Source organism: Vicia villosa, linkage group LG5 (genome assembly GCF_029867415.1).
Source record: "Vicia villosa cultivar HV-30 ecotype Madison, WI linkage group LG5, Vvil1.0, whole genome shotgun sequence".
In the NCBI taxonomy this organism is placed as follows: Eukaryota; Viridiplantae; Streptophyta; class Magnoliopsida; order Fabales; family Fabaceae; genus Vicia; species Vicia villosa.
Window position 1 is genome coordinate 155,796,372 of NC_081184.1, and position 23,085 is coordinate 155,819,456.

The following is a 23,085-nucleotide window of genomic DNA, read 5'->3' on the forward strand; positions in this document are numbered from 1 at the left end:
AAGACTTGGGGAAACTATTATGAGTCGAACACAAGATCCAAGACGAAAGGTTCAATGGCGCCCTAAATTAGGTTGACCTATTTTCCCCCATAAAGCAGGTAATTCCGCATTCATGAAATGTGTTGACCTATGTAGCATCAACACCTTTGAAGTATGGTATATGTGTCAATGTCTGTGTCGCACACCTACACCAACACTTGTGATTACATTTAATTTATTCATTTTTTTAAAATTTATTATTAGTGTCGTCGTGCCGGTGTCGGTGTCGTGTTTGGGCAGTATGTGCTTCATAGTTGCTGACCCTCTAGATCAACCTTACGACTGACCGCGATCCACGTCTCATTCATGCTTTATGTTGAGAACCACCCCCACTATTTAAGAGGAAAAGCGCATCATTTTTCAAGCATTCAAATCAATTCTCATTCTCACATCACTTTTAATTCTCTTACTAACTTAATCGTTGGAATGCTAACCTTACAAGTCAACTCCCTTTTCACTGTATCGAAAATTCAAATTTACCTTAGTAAACATTATTTCATCGCTCACCGAACAATTATAATTCTACCGCATAACAATAAAGATCAATTCATGCGGTTCATTGTCGCGTTCTCACTTTCATAAACATTCTCAACAAGTTTGAGGTTGCCCAAACATCATGCCGAATTTACATGGCCACTAACGGAACACCAGACATATCAAAAGTGTCATCGCTACATAGTCAAACATAACACTAATTGCAAAGTTTACATCTTAAAAATGCAACCCTCTGTTTCAAACTTTTAAAGTTTCTCCTTTTACTCATTTCCAAAACAGATGAAAACATTCAATGAATCTATACAAATTATTATTCTTTTACGCGTTTCAACTTTCAACTATACTCTCCTTCCTGCTAGCTTCACCTACCATACAAAGAATCTAACAATATCACCCAACAAAAACCTTGAAATAAAAATAAAAAAAGATCAAAATTGAAAGAAAAAAAAAACAAATTAATGGCCAATTCCAGGGCTAGGGACAGATACAATAAGAAGACGAGGATCCATGCTTATGAGGTGTCGTTCTATGAGCTTCTCATCAACAACAACAGCATGTCCTTTTTTAGTTGGAGAAGAAGATGGAACAGTTCCCTTAGGAAGTGCACTTAGAAACAAACTATCCCTTGAAGATGCCTTCATCTTCATCTTTCTCCACTGCTTCTCTGCTCCCACAACAAGATTTCTTCCTTCTAAACAATAACATAGTGAAGCAAAAAGAATCAAGAATATGAGTAGGGAAATCCTAGATCGTGCCATGTGAATTCCAACAATTGCAAAAAGAATAACACAATTGAGATATAGGGAAGTGCTATAATATAGTATTAGTAATACAGAAAGAAAAAAAAGGTGAGTTTGAAGGGCAAAGTCAAGAGAAAAAGATATGTGGGGTTTGAAAATATGTGATTTGGACATGAGGAGCAATGGTATGGGGTTGCGTTGTATTGTTCGAGTTGAATAATACATGAATCTTGATTATTTAGAAATTAATTATTCATTGAATTCAAATGAAACACTAGACATGAAAACGAGACAAGTAACTAAATTCAATGAAATATCTATTAGTTTAATATCAAATCTAAATTTAGTAAACTTAACTAGCACTACGGATCTTGTTTTCGAAGATATTTAAGAGTATTTAATTTGTTGCTAAGCAAATATCCTAATGATAGAAATTAATTATTATTTTTTGGTACAATTTTAAAAACTTAATTTATTAGGAGTTGTTATCATTCAACTCAAATTTGTTTAGTGTTGTTTAGGCATGGCAACGGGGCGGGTCGGGGACGGTTTTTACCTCCCCCAAACCCAAACCCGAATCCCCAATCAATCCCCGTTACCCACCCTAAACCCAAACGGGGATGGGGAATTAAAACACAAACCCGTCCTTAACGGGTTCGGGTTGGGTTTGGGTATCCCCGCCCTGCCACCATGTATTTTGTAAAATTAATTTTTAAAATAAAAATATTTACATTTTCAAAAATCAAATTACATTATAAATAACAAAATAAAACAATCTAAAAAAATTTCATACATATATTTCAAATATTTAAAATAATAAATACAAATCAAATTATTAAAATGTTAGCCACATATTTAATAATATAAATTATGAAATATAAATAATAATGTACCTATTGAAATAAACGGGGCGAGTTCGGGGACGGGTTCGGGGTGGGTACTAGTGTCCCCATTACCTGACCCATCCCCATATTTTCTAATCGGGGAAAACCCAAACCCGAACCCAAACCCAGTCAAAGCGGGTTTTCTCCGTCAACTTCGGGGCGGGTTCGGATGGGTACCCGTGGGTCTGGGTTTTATTGCCATGTCTAGTGTTGTTCAATTAAATATGTTGTATTTTTTATTTTTTATAATTCTATTTTATTTATTTATTTAATTTAGATATTTTTAATTATTTAAATTTTATTTTAGTTATTATGTTTTAAAATAACAGGTTTGAAGTAATATATAACATAATATATAATAATTAAAATAACAAAATGAAAAAGATCGATAACAAATTAAATATTTAAAATAAATAGATAAATGATCTGGGCCGACCATAATGGCCATCAAGCGCAGTTCCTAGGTAGCAATGATCCGCTCAATTGCTCGCAGCGTAGGGAAACTACCCTAGGAAAAAGTATAAGAGATTCATAGCCAAGATAGATCCAACGAATCAACGCATCCCACACCTAGAGAATAACTGGTTGTTATAACCACTCCATTATATAAAGGGCATGCGTGCCAATTTCAAGTACACAATTTTAAATTCAAAATTCATTCACTTTTCTCCTTGACATACTAACTTGAGCGTTTGAATGCTAACCTTGTAGGTCAACCATTCATTCACTATATATGAGGTTCAAGACCACTATTGTTCATTGCAACCACCATTCTTCAATTATTTATGGATCCATAACAAAAGAATGGTGATATTTGTGGGAATCAATTTCTGATTCTCGCGTTTTCCATGATTGCACATCCTCGATTCGATTCATAGATTTGAAGCCTTCTCAACCTATCATATTAGAGTTCTTAAGATTGAACATCAGATCCTCTGTCCTCTATCTATTCTAGTAGCAAATCAACTTTGATCCTCTGCCTTATCCTCCTACTCAAGCCAACATAAATCAAGCTCTTGCAAACACTTTGTTGCATCCTGATCTACTCCATCCTCCTCAGATTGCAGGATATGCATCGCAGATCCGATAGAGCGAGCCTTCGCTTAAGCCTATAGTACCACCATCGGCCTCAAGGCCAGAGACATTACTTGGTTTCCAGTTGTTGCAGGCTAACCTTGGAGTGAAAGGTGCTAATGAGTTACTGAACATTATGTATAACATAGTTTGGCAACAACACTCGCAGGCGATAGAAGAAAGATTGATTCGTTTGGAAGAAATCCTACACAACGCACCACCAAGGGGAAACAATGTTCAAAAGGTCATTTTCAGAAGGAATCATAAATTCGTTCCAGAGTCTGTCTCATCTTGGAAAGACGAAGCTCCATAATCCCTATATCAACAAAAAAGCAAAAGACGTTGGGCTCTTCCTCAAAGCCCTATGGGATACCGAGGTAGCCATGTTCCTCTTCAAGACCAGGTTAAAAAACCACCGATAAAGAATTGGCATAAACATCCTCTTTGTTTCCGCATCCTACAGAGTCAAATGCCAAAGTCGTTGGAGAAACTTCCTACACTGAAGGAGTACGATGGGAAAGGAGATCTTGATGAGCACATATAATTCGTTGATGAACTTTTAGAACTACCTCCACCCCGATGAAGCTTCCAAGTGCAAACTATTTGCGATAACTCTAATGGGATCCACCAAACTCTAGTTCAAAGCTCTTTTGGATGGGAGTATTAAGTCATTGTCCGACCAATGTGAGAGCATCACCTCTCATTTCACAGCCTCAAAAAGGAAGTCGGTGATGATAGATGCTTTAAGCGAGATAACACATGGAAAGAAAGATATCTTACAGTCTAACATCGATCTTTACACGTAAGTATCCATGTAAGTAAAAGGAGCTAAATAGCGTCTGAAATGTTAGATATATGAGAACCACCTGTTATAGGATAACTCATTGAGGCATAAGCTGGAGCTAAAGAGTTATTGAATAGAGCACAACCTTTCATCAACATTTAGGAGAAACTTAAAGTCCAGCTTGATAGTCGGGCATAGCAAATGCAAACTATGGCCACTCATCCTAAAAAGACTCCAACAGATAGAGAGATGAATCTGACCATGGGACTTGTGGTTGATACGATAAGTGTACTCCTTTGAATGCCTCATGGGAGAAGATTTACCAAGAGTGCGATAACACGAAGTTCCGGAAATACAGAGCCAGAAACCATTTCCCCTTCAATGAGTCATCCATAATTGATAAGAAGAAACATTGCCGCTTCCACCAGGGTCACGACCACAACACCGATGACTGCATCCAGCAGAAGGATGCCATAAAGGGTTTGATAAAAATGGAATGTTTCTCCACCTATGTCAAGAACGACAAAAGAGATAGAAAAGAGTTTCTCAAAAGTACATATACATATACAGTTGAGGATGTTGTGACTAACAAAAAGAGGACCGGGGCAAAGATAAAGGTGCAAACAAAAGAAAGCGTTAACATATTACTTTTATCATCGGAGGCGCATGCGAACATCCCATCCAACTTATCAAATTATCATTCTTAATATATGTAAAATATTTTTTATTAGTAAACCTTGAAAGAGCATTTGTATATTCATCACATCAATGACCCCCAAAAAGCCCTAAGGGAACGAGCGAAAGGACTGTTTGCCGGAATATATTAATTTGATGGTGATATAAATAGTATTAGCCCATGTTTGACTCTACAATAAATATAATGTCGCGAGTTTCAATTTAATTAAATATTTTTATAACAATCAACTGAGTTGCATTAAAGGGGTTGATTTTTATATTTAAAAAAAATAAAATTGTTTTCAATATATAAAATTAATTTTAGTTTTTATCGAATACAACTGATTTTATTTTTAGAAGTTATCCTAAATTAAAATAGAAATTACAACTTTTGAAATATATAACTGATTTTACAACTGATATTTTATTATTCAATTCATTTTCTATATAAAAGATGTCCAGAAAATTATTTCATCTTCAATTTATTTTAAATTTTAAAAAATCATTTAAAATATTTTTGTCACCGCAAAATCAAATATTTAGACCATGCAATTTAAAATTAATAATTAATACTATATTAAAAAATAGTATCAATACTCCTTTTATCATTTTTATTTTTGCAAATATCATAGTAATAACATTATACAGCTTCTTCCAAGTATCTCTATCTAGCCAGAATATAGTTATTCACCACGAGGATATCATGCAACAGTTTTAGCATAACATTAACATGGGGACATAATGTTGCTGACTTTTATGTGGTGATTCACGTTCAAGGAGAATAGGAAATGGAGTCGAAAGTTACACTGTCGTTGTCTTGTTGAATAGTAGTCCATCGTATTGTCAAATGAGTGAGTAAAAATGTAAAATAAAGGGGTGTGAATGTGGTGGTGTAGGGAAGAATGGATACATAAAAAACATTTGATTTATTTACATGTCGCATCATTGGCTTTGGCTCCGTTGGGACATGATTCGCCTAATTACCGAAAGTAAGCAGTCTTGTCTTGTTTGGTGTCAACACCAAAAACAATTGTACATTTTCTAATAAAATTAAAGCAAATAAATAAAAACTATATTTATAGAAAGAAGAATGCTATAAAAAAATACAAAGTTTGACGAATATAAAACATCTTAGACCATACTCGGGGTGGGTGTGAGTTTTTACTTTTTAGTTTTGAAAATTAATTTTAAAATCAACATATGCTCCACAAAATAAAGATAATTTAGTGTTTCTGTTTAATTTTAAAATAGTTCTCCACTAGAATAAATAATAAAAAATAAGTTTTTAAATTTATCTTTCTTTTTAAGTTAAGACATTGTTAGCTGAAGATTTCGTCTTGTAATATTTGTCCTTCGAAGAAGTGGAAAATCGAAGGAAAGATGGTTACTGATGGCCATCCCTTAAAAATAAAAGATGGCTACTGATGGCCATGCTTCGAGAATAAAGATTTCTAAGTTCGTTATGAAGATAATGAATACTGAAAGCTAGCGAAAGTATGTGTCTTCGGGGACTTAGACAAAATTTATAAAATATATTCAAGTATTACTACTTAGCGTGTTTTCGTAGTGTTTTTAATACACTGCCACGCGTCGAAGACGGACTCAGGCGGGAAGATTTGAAATTCGAAGACGGTTTCGTAACTGTCCAAGTAACAGATGGCGTCGCTGGAAGTTCTTATGAGAGACGTGGCAGCAGATTAGTGTAGGACCGTTAAGGTCGAAACTAGTATAAATAGGAGTCTTAATGTTAGGATTTTGTGTGTTCATTTTGTACAAATCACTCACATATTTACTCAAGTATCAAGCGTTAAGAGAAAGAGTTCGCTGAGAAAATGTACGTATGACACCACCACTTTAATACATGTGTATTATCTTTCGTTTTCAAATATCTTTCAGAATTACTGCATTCCATTTACTTCTTGCCATTTACATTTCTGTATCTTTACTTTAATGTCATTTACTTTCGAATTACTTTCATGTCATTTATTTTCAAAGTCTTTAACGTTTCTGCATTCTAAGATTCTTTACGTTTTAACAGTCCTTTTAGTTTCATATGTTATGTTATTTATCTTTTCATTGAAATCATACTTACATATAACAAAGTGATTATCAAGATTACTTGTTCTTTAATCGAACAACGCTTATTGACGAAGACGGATCATGAATATGGTTCAAATGAACATTGATAACAATCTTTTTGACTATGTGTCCTAGGATCAATCTAGTCGATCCTGCGAGTAACCAAATCATATTTATTATAGTTTGGAAGACTAGCGGTTGTTTACCGGAAATCACCGTAAACAAATTGGCACACCTGGTGGGACAGTGTCAAGCGGATTGTTTTAATCAATTGCTTTATTTTTGTCTAGACAATATCAAGACCTTGTATGAACCTTAGGAACGGTAAATTAACGAACAGTGCACAACCGATTCCCAAACGAAGGTACAACAGGAAAATGGTCGTTACGGCCAGTGCAGGGGGTGATCAAGATCCCCCACAAGGTTCAGGATCAGGAGCGGCAAATTTGACTTCCACTCAAGGAACACGGGATACAACGGGTCCAAATGGATCGAGACCTGCAGATAATTCCCAGGCTATGCCTGAAAATAATACAGGACCCTCAGGGACTATTCCAGTTTCAGTGTCGACAACCGCACCCTCATCCACAAGTGCAGAGGACGTACCGTTTTCCTCGACAAATGCTGCAAACAATTTGTTTGGTCAAGCCACGAATTCTGCTTTCGAATGGAGACCAAATAATCCATATGGAATGCCATACCAATATGGAACAGGCGTACGAGGGGCATGACCTATATATGCCCCAACTAACAATGCGACATTTTCACCGAATGTTAGTTCAGTGGGTCGAAGTGCACACAACACTAGTTTTTCTACCCAGATGCCCCACTTTACCACAAATAACCAAGCAGCATTTCGACAAGAAATGGATGCAAGCAACCATGATATGTTAGGGGCTTTGGCCAGAGAATTGACTTCAATTTTAAACCCACTAGTGACAAATATTGATACTACAAATAGGGAAAACGTGGAGACTTTCCAAAATATATCATCTCAAATGAATCGAATGGCAGAGTTCATGGGAGTAACACCACCTAGAAGGAAAGACAAACAGCCTTCGAATCAAGAAGAGAGGCCCATTATGGAACGTGTACAAGATATAGTTCCGTTATCTAGGACACCCACTAGGGATTTAGGCCCCTCACGAAGAACAGAGACGATCGAAGGAACTCCAGTAATTAACTTAGAGGCTTCAAATCAAAGAACCGTCCCCGTTCGACAGGAAACGGAGGAAGAGCGACCCAGATTAAGGGTTGTGGGTAGGAACGAACACCCAGATGAGGTTGTCCAAAGAGTCAGAAGAGAAAATCTGGCTACAGAAAATAACTTAACTGCCATGATAGAAAGGGTTATGGCCAATAATGGCCTTAGTACTGGACTTAGACGTCCAAATTATACATCCCCTATATCAGATTATATCATGCAGACAGAATTGCCTAGGGGCACTAAGGTACCCAAATTTACAAAATTTTCAGGCGAAACTAATGAGTCAACGGTGGAACATATTGCTAGATATTTGACAGAAGCAGGAGACTTAGCGGGAAACGAGGATTTAAGGATCAAATATTTCCCTAGTTCGCTGACAAAGAATGCCTTCATTTGGTTTACTACTTTGCCACCAAATTCGATAGATGCGTGGGCATACTTAGAAAGGTTGTTCCATGAGCAATTCTATATGGGCCAAACTAAGATAAGTTTGAAAGAATTGGCCAGTGTTAAGAGAAAATTCACATAAACAATTGATGACTACTTGAATAGGTTCCGTCTGTTGAAATCAAGGTGTTTTACAACAGTCCCAGAGCATGAACTTGTCGAGATGGCTGCGGGTGGTCTAGATTATTCAATAAGAAAGAAACTAGATACCCAATACCTTAGGGACATGGCCCAATTAGCAGACAGGGTTCGACAGGTCGAACGTCTGAAGGCAGAAAAAGTTAGGGCAAATAAAAGTTATAAGAAGGAAAGGGTAGCGTACGTTGAAGCCGAGGACGCTGATGATGAGTCTTTCAATGACTCATATAGCCCTGAAGAAGTCGAAATAGACTTGGCTGAGTTGAAAGAAGCGCCACCTTATGCCTGCAAATTGCTAAATCCTGCAAATGGAAAAAACCCATTAGAAAACGATAAGAATGATAGGTTCCCTAAGAAAACTTATACATTCGACGTTACCAGGTGTGATGAAATATTTGATTTACTAGTAAAAGATGGCCAAATGATACTACCTCCAAATTCCAAAATTCCTCCGTTGGAACAACGGAAGAAAAGAGGTTTTTGTAAATATCATGGTTTTTTAGGCCATAAAACTTCTCAATGTTTTCTTTTCAGGGATCTAATTCAAAATGCTATCAATGATGGAAGGTTGAAGTTTGCTGACAAGACCAAGAATCACATGAGGGTCGATACCAATCCCCTGAACATTGCTGACGCTAGCCTCTGTGAGGTAGAAGATATCAACATGGTGGAGGCATCTGAAGTCGAAGTTGTGGAAACTAAAACAATGTTCAATGGAAAGCAGGCTACTGAAAGCCTAAATGGTGACATAGTCTTCAATACTGATATTGAAGAATCTTCCAAAACAGAGATAACTGAAGCATCGAAGGAAGAAAACAGTGAGGCCACTGAAGACCTCAGGATGAAACTCCAGAAAATCCAAATCTCTGAAGTTCCTCCAGCAGTGGTTAACATGGTCAGCGCCAGACGCCCAGTGTCTGAGTTTGGCGAACTAGAGATATGGCTGACGAGGCAAAATGGGGACATCGAAGTTCCTCCAAAAACTGAGAGCCTCAAAGACTACCTCTGGAATTGTCATAAGAGAAATGGTGGTAAACAATGGATGTGTCCAAGGTGTTCGATCATGCTGAATCGAAGGGTCGAAGCCAACTTCGAAAGGGCTCGACGTGAAAGATGGGAACACCCAGGAAGAGAGCCAAATCCCCTACTACAACTGTACCCAAGGATGGAGGAAAGCTTAGTAGGATTTTTGGTCAGATGCCACAAAGGAAACACTGAAGTTGCTCTGTGCCCCAGATGTGGGGCAGTCTATGATGAAATGCTAGCACGATCATTCGAACGTGTGTACTGCTACATGAGTCGAGAAACTCAGGGGTTGCGTCCTAACCTGTACGGTTTCAACATATGGACTCCAACAAAGAGGCCCGATAGCCCACACCCCAGAGCTCGAAGGGTAACATTCAAAATCCCCGCAGATGCACCCAGGGATAGGTGGGTGCAAGCTGATGCAAGAACCAACAAATGGCGAAGTTGGGACCAAGGAGGGAGAACTGCAATGGCATATAAGAAACAATTTCAAAGACCAAATCGAGAGGCGTATCGATTGGAGAATTATAAAGGAAAAAATCCTATGTCTCGGTCCCAGTGGAGAAGGCATCAGAGAATAAAAAAGGGTCAGAAGGAATACAGGCCAAGAGAAACTGGAGAATCTAGTAGCAACCAAGTCCCACACCAGGGGGCAAAGTCAAACAAACCTCCGGTGGAACGCAGATTATTCGAAGCTGAAAAACTCTTGGATGAAGAAGAAAAGATGCGTTCAAATTCCTGGAAAGAAGAGGATAGAATGACAAATGATTTTGATTCTGATGGAGTGTCATCTATAAAATTGAATTGCAATGTTGTATCCGTACTCCCTCACGAGTTTAATCAGGAAACTGAAGTGGAAGACTGTGAAGAGGCTGATATCAAAGAAATGGCAAAACACATACCTGTGTGTTACTATGTGCTGAATAATGGTGCAGTTGAAGAACATAATGCTTTCTTCGAAAGGCCTGATGAGGGTATGTGAAATCATTTGAAGCCACTCTATATCAGGGCTAAGATTGAGAATGTTGGCATTAATAAAGTCCTAGTTGATGGGGGAGCAGCAGTGAACCTAATGCCTCAATACATGCTAAAGAGAATTGGTATGTTCGATACGGATATAAGGCCACATAACATGGTTTTATCTAACTACGAAGGCAAAATATGACTAACACTGGGAGTCGTTCAGGTCAATTTGACAGTAGGCTCAGTTACCAGGCCAACTATGTTCATGGTTATACCAGCAAAAGCAAACTACAACCTTTTGCTTGGTAGGGAATGGATTCATGGGGTAGCAGCTGTGCCCTCAACAATGCATCAGAGGGTGACAATTTGGAGGGAAGATGGTATAGTGGAGAATATCGAAGGTGATCAGAGTTACTATATGGCTGAAGTCAACCAGGTGAATAAAACCAACTTCGATAGGAACCTGGCAAACATAGGCCCTTGTCATGCTGCAGAAGAGATGTATACCCCAAATAAAAATGCATTGTACTATTTAACTTTACACCCAAATGGATTCCAATGGGATAGAGAGATCATGGATGGTCCAGCAGATACAGCACCATTGGAGAATTATCCAACAGTACGGCCAACAGGCTGGGACGATGACATTAATCATGTCTGAGTCTTCGTTCTTCGAAAAGATTTCGGCCTATGTGGCCGAGAACAAAAGGAAAGCGGCTCTCGAAGCCGAACTATCAAATACAAAGATAGATGCAGTTCTAACCAAAGAAGGAATAACAGAATTGGAGATACGTACGAGTTTCAAACTCTCTGAAGACACGGCTCCAGACGAAGAGATCATAAGAGAAGAACCAAATCAAAGGTTAGATGCAATATACGACGAGGAACCTTTGGGATTCGAAAAAGACCCAATGGCGTCGAACATAAAGATGTTGGCCCAAGATCCACTTGAAGAAGTAAATCTTGGAGACAGTGATCAAAAAAGGATAACATATATCAGCGCAAAACTAGAACCAGAATTAAAAGCAACGGTCATCAAAATGCTGAAAGAAAACAGAGATTGTTTTGCTTGGGATTATGATGAGATGCTTGGTCTAGAAATAGACTTAGTCGAATTAAAATTACCAATAAAAGAAGGGAAGAAGCCTATAAAGCAAACTCCCAGAAGATTCGCGCCAGAGATTCACTCGAAGATTAAAGCAGAGGTCGAAAGGCTCTTGCGTTGCAAATTTATCCAAACTACAAGGTATGTTGAATGGATTGCTAATATAGTACCTGTAATTAAAAAGAATGGCTCATTAAGAGTATGCATAGACTTTCGTGACCTTAATGCAGTTACTCCTAAAGACGAGTATCCCATGCCTGTAGCGGAAATGCTAGTAGACTCAGCCGCAGGTTTTGAGTATTTGAGCATGTTGGATGGATATTCAGGATACAATCAAATCTTTATAGCAGAAGATGATGTATCCAAAACAGCATTTCGTTGCCCAGGGGCAATAGGCACTTACGAATGGGTTGTGATGCCTTTTGGTTTGAAAAACGCTGGGGCAACTTATCAAAGAGCAATGAATTCTATATTTCATGACTTTATAGAAACATTCATGCAAGTATATATAGATGACATTGTGGTAAAATCTACCTCGGGTATGAGTCATCTCGATCATCTGAGCCAATCATTCGAAAGAATGAGGAAATATGGCTTGAAGATGAACCCCCTCAAATGTGCTTTCTTTGTGCAGGCAGGTGATTTCTTGGGTTTCGTAGTCCACAAAAAAGGGATAGAAGTTAACCAGAACAAGACAAAAGCCATTATGGAAACCAAGTCTCCATCCACGAAGAAAGAACTACAATCATTATTGGGTAAGATAAATTTCTTAAGAAGATTTATCTCTAACTTGAGTGGACGCACGCAAGCTTTCTCACCTCTACTACGGCTTAAGCAAGGAAAATTTGAATGGCATGCTGAACGTCAAGAAGCTTTCGATCAGATAAAGCAATACTTGACTTGTCCACCAATTCTGTCTCCCCCAAATGGGAAGAAGCACATGCGCCTATACATTTCAGCGTCAGATAAAACAATAGGCAGCATGCTGGCACAAGAAGATGAGAATGGCATCGAAAGAGCCATTTATTACTTAAGTAGAGTACTCAATGATGCAGAGACTAGATATACTGATATAGAAAAGCTCTGCCTTTGCTTGTATTTCTCCTGTATTAAACTTAAGTATTATATAAAGCCAGTTGATGTTTACGTTTCATCTCATTGTGATGTTATTAAACATATGTTATCTAAGCCAATACTACATAGTCGAATTGGCAAGTGGGCTTTGGCCCTTACTGAATATTCATTAATATTTCAGCCTCTCAAGGCAATGAAAGGTCAAATTGTGTCAGACTTCATTGTCGACCATGTGGTGGTTGAGAATCATCAGCATTATGTGGACTTAAAACCTTGGAAGTTATACTTCGATGGTTCAACACATAGAGAGGGTACTGGAGTTGGAATGTTGATAATTTCTCCTGATGGAATTCCAACAAAGCTCAAGTATAAAATCGAAGGTCCATTATGCTCCAACAATGAAGCTGAATACGAAGCATTAATTGCTGGACTTGAGGCTTTGTTAGAATTGGGGGCAACCAGAGTCGAAATTAAAGGAGACTCCGAATTGGTCATCAAACAATTGACAAAGGAGTACAAGTGTATCAAAGAGAATTTGATCATGTATTTTGTCATTGCAAATAGGCTACTCAAGAGATTCGAATATGTGGAATTAAAACACGTATCAAGGGTGAATAACCAGGAAGCAAACGACTTGGCACAATTAGCTTCAGGATATAAAGTATCAAAAGAAAAGTTGGAGGAATTGATTGAAGTAAGAGGACGAGCAATGTCTACTAAACTTTCTCCAAGTGATCTAGAGAACTCACAATTGGGTTATGCCAACAAAGAAGAATTCGAAGTACTAAATATAGACTCATTGGCAGACACAGATTGGAGGAGTCCAATTATTAACTATCTGAAAAATCCTTCGACGGATACAGACAGGAAAATCAAGTATAGAGCCTTATCATATTTCCTGATGGGAAATGAATTGTTCAAGAAAACTCCTGAAGGGGTATTGTTGAAATGCTTGGGTGAAGCAGAAGCATACTTGGCTCTGTCGAACGTACATAGTGGGGCATGTGGTGCACATCAAGCAGGGCACAAAATGAAATGGCTCTTGTTTCGTTATGGGATGTATTGGCCTTCGATGTTAAAAGATTGCATAGAGTTTGCGAAAGGGTGCCAAGAGTGCCAAGAACATGCAGGTACCCAACACGCTCCAGCAAACGAATTAAGTACGATAGTAAAACCGTGGCCTTTTAGGGGATGGGCATTAGATTTGATTGGAGAAATTCACCCCAAGTCATCTAAAGGTCAAAGGTACATTTTGGTAGGAATAGACTATTTCACAAAATGGGTCGAAGCAATACCACTGGCAAATGTGGATCAAGAGGCTGTGATTGAGTTTATTCAGAAACATATTATATATAGGTTTGGAATCCCAGAAAGTATAACAACCGATCAGGGATCAGTCTTTACTGGACGGAAAATGCAAGATTTTGCCAGAGAAATAGGTTTCAAGTTATTTACTTCTACACCTTACTATGCTCAAGCAAATGGACAGGTTGAAGCAGCAAACAAAATAATAATTGGCCTTATTAAGAAACATGTGGGAAAGAAACCCAAGAATTGGCATAAGACTTTAGATCAAGCACTCTGGGCTTGTCGAACATCTCCAAAAGAAGCTATAAATACAACTCCTTTCCAGTTGACATTTGGACATGATGCAGTACTCCCAATTGAGATATATTTGTAATCGGTAAGAATACAAAGACAAGCAAACATTCCTCCCAACGTGTACTGGGAGTTAATGATGAATGAGTTAGTAGATTTGGACGAAGACAGACTTCGAGCACTGGAAATGATAAAAAGGCAAAAGGAAAGAGTGTCCAGAGCATACAACAAAAAGGTGAAAGGTAAAACTTTTGTTAATAATGACTTAGTTTGGAAAGTTATTTTACCTATAGATCGAAAGAATCAGGTACTTGGTAAATGGTCCCCACATTGGGAAGGACCCTTTCGAATCTTAAAAGTATTTTCGAACAATGCTTACGAAATTGAAGAGTTAGCAGAAGATCGTAGGATCTTAAGAGTAAACGGGAAATATTTGAAGAGATATAAACCAAGTATGTACGAAGTAAAGATTGCAAAAACGTAGATACTTAGGGTACTACGAAAGCCAAAATGGTCAGGCATGTGTCAAAACATATATGTCACATTGATCAAAATGGCTTTACAATCAGAATAGATTGTTAAATGGAAGGAAAAGAGTCTAAAGAGACACCAAAATATTTTTCATTCATAATAGGAGTACGTGCATTACAAAAGGATCCAAAAAACAGGATCTGAGATTACAAAAGAAAAAGAAAGCATAAAAACTTGCTAGTTAATCCTTTGGTCTAAACCTTCCAAGGACAGCACAGGCGAGGGTTCAGCTTCGAACATATCCATGGCTCCAAAAATGCGCATCCTCTTCACTACACCTTTCCTAAGGAAAATGTAACTGAGGAGTCTCCCGTATGGAAGACAGGTCACACTCCCTTGACGGTTGACACCAATAGAGACAGCCTTAACAAGTCCTTTAAAGATCATCAAAGGAATGTTAATTTTCTTCCCTCGAAGACCACAAAGGATAAACTCCAAGTCTTCAACCATGATGTTGTTTTCATCAATCCTCCGAGGTTGAAAGTTTCCCACGAGCATCTGGTGCCAGATCCTGATAACTTTGGCACTGAAGCGGTCGTTATCCATAAGAGTTCTCAACATGAGATGAGTAGTCATGTTGAAACTGTTGTCATCAAAAGTTTCCCCAGAGTTATTGCATCTCATTAGGTTGGCAATAGTGGTGGGAGTGATGCTAAGACGAGCATGTCGAATATTAGAATCAATGATGGTCCTACCTTCAGGATCTATGCGTAGGGACGCATTCATCCAGAATTCTGCCAACATGTTAGGGTAGATAGCACCCTCCAAGACTTCTTCAAAATAGAAGTCCAGTTCTTGATTGACAAAAAGGGTTTCGACGTTGATGAAGTTACGAACAAGTTCATCCTCAGAAAGTCTGAACTCGTTCTTGAGGAGGGCTTTGATGTTATTAAAGGAAAGAGGTTCAGCCATTGCAAGGAAAAGAAAGGTTTTTTGAGAAAGAAGTTGTGTGTTTTCTTTTTCTGTGTTTAGTTTGGAGAGAAAGCGCATGAATGAAGAAATGAAGGCAATATTAGATCCTTTATATAGACTGGGGATACTGAAGGGTGGTTTTAAATTGTTAATGATTGATTGGACTGCGTTTGGTTTTCCAAAGAGAGAAGTTATGGCTTCCGCCGTTTCCCGCCCTTGGAAGTTGAGAAGTAATCATGAAACTGATGCACGCACGTCTTAAATTGATGTTTTGAAGAAAGTGACGTCACTGTTCAATAATGATTATGGCTAGAGAAGTGGAAACGTCAAGTCTAGAGGCAAGGATGCTGCGAAGGATGTTCAGGGTCTATACGTTGCATTAAATAAAAGCACTGTAGAAAATCTAAAGATATATTTTGGCAGAAATTGAAAGATTCGCTAAAATAGTGCTGGCGAACATTGTAGATATAAACAAAGAAAATAGAAGTCAAGCATACGAATAGATGTTTTTATAAAAGCTTCGATTACAAAACGAAAATGCAACAAGTTACAGGATTGGAAACAACTAGTTAAAATCCTCAGGGAGATTGTTTTTGATCTTCAAGTATTGAGTTTCCCACGAAGACATACGAAGCTCAATTAATGCCCGTTGTTTCTTCAATCTTTCGATCTCTGGCACTAATTTCTGTGCAGTCTCGAAATGGTTAATCCCCTACTGCACCACTTCGAGCAAATCCTGTTGGTTGGATTTTTGTATGGCTGCCTGACAACGTTCAGCTTCCTTTATCTTGTCCTCGAGTACCTTTATCTCTTGTTTCCAGGAGTTGATGTTCTTCTCGTAATCATCAAAAGCCTTCTGATTTTCTGAATGCTTAAGCTTGAGGGCCTCACCTTGTTTCGTTGCATCCACAGCAGAATTCCATGAAGAGTCATGAGAGGCCATTGTCTCAGATAGCTCTTTTTCGACATTTTGCTTTCGAAGAATGTTGGCTTGGAGTTGATCAATTAGAGAACCTAGCAGAACAATTACCTCTGAAACTTCTGTGGAGACTTGAAGCAAATCTACTTTCTTTAAAAGTTGATTTAAGTTGTGACTCTTAATAGGTTCCCGGCTGAGAACATCCACAAGATTGACCCCAAAGAATCTCTCTTTTATTTGTCGAAGGAGGCTAGGAATATCTTCCTTGTCACCAGATTCTACAGTCACAGCTGGAGAGACATCAAGTTTCGAAGGAGAAGAAGTATTCACATTCATAATAGCCTTTAGGAAACTAAGAGGATCAGTTTGCTTAAGTTGTTCCAGCTCCGAAGGAGTAGGCTTTGCAGGGGCAAGCGTCGAAGTTGTCCCAGGAATGGCTTCTGTATCAAGAGTCGAAGTCCCTTGAGGATCTTGTTTTTCTGGTTTAGAAGTCTCCTCCATAGCATCTTGCTCCGATGCAGTATCTTCGTTGTCATGTGGTTGTAGGTTCACATTGTCGCTTCCTGAGAATGGGTGATCTTCTTCCAAATTTTTGTCTTGGTGAGTAGGTGGGGATTCGTCAGTGGATTGGCTTTCTTCGACCGGTTCATTAGGCAATATGGTGGCGATTGGCCTAACATCTTCGAAGACTGGGGAGAGAACATGAGTTTTGTTTTGAGAGATATCTGTATTAAACGGAGCAGAGTTAGTCATAAAGATAAGCCTTTGAGGGGTTTATTGACGAAAGTTAAAGATTGGCGATTACCGTAAAGTTTGTCAACATTAATGGTAAGGCCATGATCCTTAAAACCTGAAGTGGCAGTACCAGCGTCGTCCTGCAATAACAAGGTAAAATGTCAGTTCAATCATTTAGTTAAAATTACAAGATAATATGTGGGGTGAAACTCAAATACCTTGGTTGGGATATTATCTGGGCTTGAATTATGACTTTCAACAACGAAAGCATTGCTGGCAACTTTCAAAGGAGACTCTTCAGAGGATGCCTTATCACCAGGAGAAGCAGCTTTAGAGGGACTTATCCCTTTCCCTTTTCTTGAAGGGGTAACAACTTTTTGTTTCTTCCTGTGTCCTTGTCTAGTACGAGGAGGGGATTTATCTTCGCCATCTGAGGCAGCTGTCGAAGAAACTTTCCGCTTCGAACCTGTTGGGGGTTTCGAGCTCTGGAAAATAGATGATAAGTAAGATGAGTACTACTCACAGATTGTACAAGATTAAGAATATGAGATGGGTATGTACCGTGGGTTTCTTGTCAGTGACGATGGAGTCACTCTCACTTGGTTTGTTGCTCTTAGATGTCCCAGAATCCTTTTGGGCAGGAGCTTCCTTAATCTTCCTCCTTCGCGCAACAACTGTAGTTGAAACTGAAATCAGTATATCAGCAAAGAAAAGAAAAGTCAGTCGAAAAGATTGTCTGAATCCAAACCTTCAGGTATTGGAGTCAAGACACGAACATGTTCAAGATCTATATGTAGATGTCCTTTGAAAGTATCCAAGGTATGCTTAGTCGGAACCACTCGTTCGGCGCGTTTTTTAGTACTGTTTTGAAGGTCTTTTAGAACGTTGCCACACACAAACCAATTTGGAAAAGGAGGGCTCAAAGCCACACCAAAATCCGCACTTGGCAGTAGAGGGAATTTTGGAGGATTAAGTTTGAAAGCCACTTCATAACGTAGTTCTGGTCGAACATACGAGGGCAATTTCAACTTATCCAGTTTGGCGGAAAACTTTTCGCGCAAAATGACTGCAGCCTCACGAACGGTCCGACTAAGATCATCAGGCCTGTAGATAGTTTCAAAGAATTTTTGAAAAGCTTGGATTTCTTTAATATGAGTTGAAGTACCTTTGTGAAAATTCTCCTGCACATCAGCAAAAGCTGCAGTTAGTTCTTGAGCAAGACTATCGGCATCAAAGATTTGGGAGCTATAATAATCCGTCCACCATTGGTGAAAATCTGGTGTAGAGTAAAAAGCAGGTTCGAAAGGAACAGGAGAAAAATTGGTGGTGCCAACGTATTTGTTGATTTTTGTTTCACATTCTCCTTCAGTCAAGTACAAGGTATGGAAACACATATGGCTCCTTTTCTCATATAAGCACTTGGGTTTTATTTAAACCAACCCAAACTGTTTCGAGACCAAATTTGGTTGATAGCACACGAGAATACATTGACCTTTTGATGGTCGAAGGCGATGAGAAAATAACCTTGGAGTCAGAAAGGCTTCCCAAATTTCCATAGACTCAGTTTGTTGATCCTGAGATGTTGATGGGAATTTTCGAGTAAACCATTCGGGACCTATTGTTCTGTGTACAAACGGGGCCATAGAAGGATCGAACTGATTACGCTGGGCAAACATCATTGAATACGCCAGAAAGTGTTCACGAAGCTTCCCAGTTTCTTCTTTTGGAGTTAGGTAAGCTAACCTGGTCCCTTCTATAGTTCGATTCTTGATTTTGCTATCTTCCTCATTGACGTTTCCTCGAAAGGGAAGATGAGTTTCGAATGTAGCGTTAAGCCACAGTTGCAATAGCCAGAAAGGACCAGCATAAAGCAAAGTACCGGATTTGTAATTCTTGGTAAGGTTTGCAGCTTCGCTGAGGTTTTCATAAAGAGACCCTAAAAGCAGTTGGCTGAGGTTGAGCTTTTTTCCAGCATGCAACTGATTAGCCATGCAAAGGTATCTCTTTGCAACTTGTATGGATCTTGAGCAGAAGGCACATCGTAAGAGCCATAGCGCTAAGAAAGCAATATGCTCTTCGTCGGATACTGCCGTTTCGGTGGTGATATGGTGCTTCTGGATGAATGCAGTATAAGTGACTAGCGAGTCATTAAAACCAATAGTATCAGTATCCATCTCATTGGGATCGAAGGTTTCGCCAGTTGGTCGAAGTCCTGTAATCGCAGCCACATCGAAAAGAGTGGGGGTAACCATTCCACATGGGAGATGGAAAGTGTTGTGAGAAGCATCCCAAAAGTGAACCGCTGCTACTAGCATGGGTTGGTTATATTCTAAGCCTGTTTTTGACAGTTGAATCAAATCGTATATTCCTAACGATTTCCAGAAGGATTCTTTCTGTTTCTCTACTTTTTCTAACCAGGCATAGTACAAATCAGGATCTTTGGCTAAAGGAATTGACCTAAACACTTTTACAACGTTGGTCATATAGTTTAACCTAATTTTCGTCAAAGCCAAAGGGGTTACAGTTGAAGTTTCTTTAATGTTAGCAGATTTTCCTGAGGGAGAACAACCATCTTCATCTATCTTAGTTTTGCTAACTAATGGTCTAGTCTTGTAATAAGCAGGGAAGAATCTATTCAGAGATGAAATATTTTCACCTGGTAACGGACCCATAAAAGCAAGAGATTTTCCAGAAAGTTCAAAGGGAATGATTACCTGGGAAGCGTAAATAGCGCGTACTTCTTCGGTGTTAGGGTTTGGAATGTGCTCTTGTTCCCCAGACCGTGTTGTTGATTGGAGCTTCAGAACAGGTTGAAGAACATTTGAAGATGAAGCCATAGAGAGATTTTGATTAAGAAAGCAAGATTTTGAAAAGATTGAGGATGTTGGTTTTTCTGTTGAAGAAGATGAAGAAATAGGAATGAAAGGTTGTATAGAAGTGCAAGACCAAGTATTTAAAGGTTTAACGGAAACCCTTTTTAAATCTTTTGGGTAAAACCCAAAGAACACGTGGCGGCTGGTGATTTAATCCGACGGTGGTTGAATAAATTGGCTTCACTCCTAGTATGTAGGAGTAATGATCAAGAAGTAAGGTCAAAAACGTGGGAATGTAAGTTATGAGAAGACATCTTTGAAAATGACAAGACGTTTCGGGAACAGGGTCATCAATGATTATGACGTTAGTCAGCAGTCTTGGAACTCTCAAAGATCAATAAGAAACGAAATCTTATGATGACAAGAAACGCCTATTTCTGTTGATTTTCGAAACAAGCATTTATTGGGGGCAATTTGTTAGCTGAAGATTTCGTCTTGTAATATTTGTCCTTCGAAGAAGTGGAAAATCGAAGGAAAGATGGTTACTGATGGCCATCCCTTAGAAATAAAAGATGGCTACTGATGGCCATGCTTCGAGAATAAAGATTTCTAAGTTCGTTATGAAGATAATGAATACTGAAAGCTAGCGAAAGTATGTGTCTTCGGGGACTTAGACAAAATTTATAAAATATATTCAAGTATTACTACTTAGCGTGTTTTCGTAGTGTTTTTAATACACTGCCACGCGTCGAAGACGGACTCAGGCGGGAAGATTTGAAATTCGAAGACGGTTTCGTAACTGTCCAAGTAACAGATGGCGTCGCTGGAAGTTCTTATGAGAGACGTGGCAGCAGATTAGTGTAGGACCGTTAAGGTCGAAACTAGTATAAATAGGAGTCTTAATGTTAGGATTTTGTGTGTTCATTTTGTACAAATCACTCACATATTTACTCAAGTATCAAGCGTTAAGAGAAAGAGTTCGCTGAGAAAATGTACGTATGACACCACCACTTTAATACATGTGTATTATCTTTCGTTTTCAAATATCTTTCAGAATTACTGCATTCCATTTACTTCTTGCCATTTACATTTTTGTATCTTTACTTTAATGTCATTTACTTTCGAATTACTTTCATGTCATTTATTTTCAAAGTCTTTAACGTTTCTGCATTCTAAGATTCTTTACGTTTTAACAGTCCTTTTAGTTTCATATGTTATGTTATTTATCTTTTCATTGAAATCATACTTACATATAACAAAGTGATTATCAAGATTACTTGTTCTTTAATCGAACAACGCTTATTGACGAAGACGAATCATGAATATGGTTCAAATGAACATTGATAACAATCTTTTTGACTATGTGTCCTAGGATCAATCTAGTCGATCCTGCGAGTAACCAAATCATATTTATTATAGTTTGGAAGACTAGCGGTTGTTTACCGGAAATCACCGTAAACAGACACCACCAATAATTATCGTCCTTCATTATTCTTACTATTGCTACGACTCTAGCCGACTACTATTCCAACCTTTATTCTGACCACCACTACGGTCATTGTCAACCACCACTCCAACCTCCACATTCTCACCTCATATTACCATTTTATTCAAATATGATCTTTAATTTTCTACGACCATCAACCACTCTAGTTATCACCAACCACCCTGACCACCATTACGACCACCATCTTCAATCACCTCTTATCACCACTTTATCCACCTATGATCTATAATTTGATCACCATTCTAATACCCATCAACCTCCACTTTGGTCGCCACCAGCCATTATTATGACAACTACTAACCACCTTATTGATCACCGTTTACCATCACTTTAGTCACCACCAACTAGGGGTGTCCAAAACCAAATCAACCCAATAGAAAACTGCAAACCAAACCAAACTAAATCGAAACCGTAAAAAACCGCATTTGGTTCGGATTAGTTTGGGTCATCTTTTAACAAAACCGCACGGTTTGCGGTTTGTATTTTGTAAACCGAACCAAACCGAATCAAACCGCATTATGTTACAACCTAAATTTTACTTAACTCACATCCAACCCAAACTTAAACCTATTATACCTTAGCCTTATGATTACCAACAATTTTCTCATCCTTATACATATAATTTCAGTCCCGATCTTCTCAAATCTCAAATAACATTATTGCACCTTCTTTGCCACATACATCTTCCTTCTTCTTCTATAATTTCTACTCTCTTATATTCTTTCTTTTTCACTTTCTATTTTTATGTAAATGTTCTGTATTTCAGTTTCGTTTTTATCGCACATTTTCTTCTCTAATCTCTCAACACTTTTTTTTTCTTTTTCACCTTCACTAATCTCTTGTCTCTTATATTATTTTGTTTCATTATAATAATTTTTATATTATTTTATGTTATTATTTTATATTTAATATTCCAATTTTGTCTAATTTAATTTTTACATATTAAATGAAAAATTGTTGTCAAAATATGACGAGTTTTGTTGTTATTTGATAGTGTATGAATGTCTAAATAAAAAATTATGTTGTCATCTATATGTGTATTATGGCTCAATAAAATATTTGTAAAAAACCGAACCAAACCGCATTAGTTTGGTTTGGTTTGGTTCGGATTTTTTTTAAAAGCCAACCGAACCAAACCAAACTGCACAATTTTTTCTCTTGCGGTTCGGATGATTTTTTTCATCAAAACCGCCCAAACTGCACCGCGAACACCCCTACCACCAACCACTATTATGACCACCACCAAAGCCACCACATTGACAATTGTCGACTACTACTTTGACTATTGTCTTTCACTAGTTAACCATATATTACCATTCTAACCACCACTCTAATCATC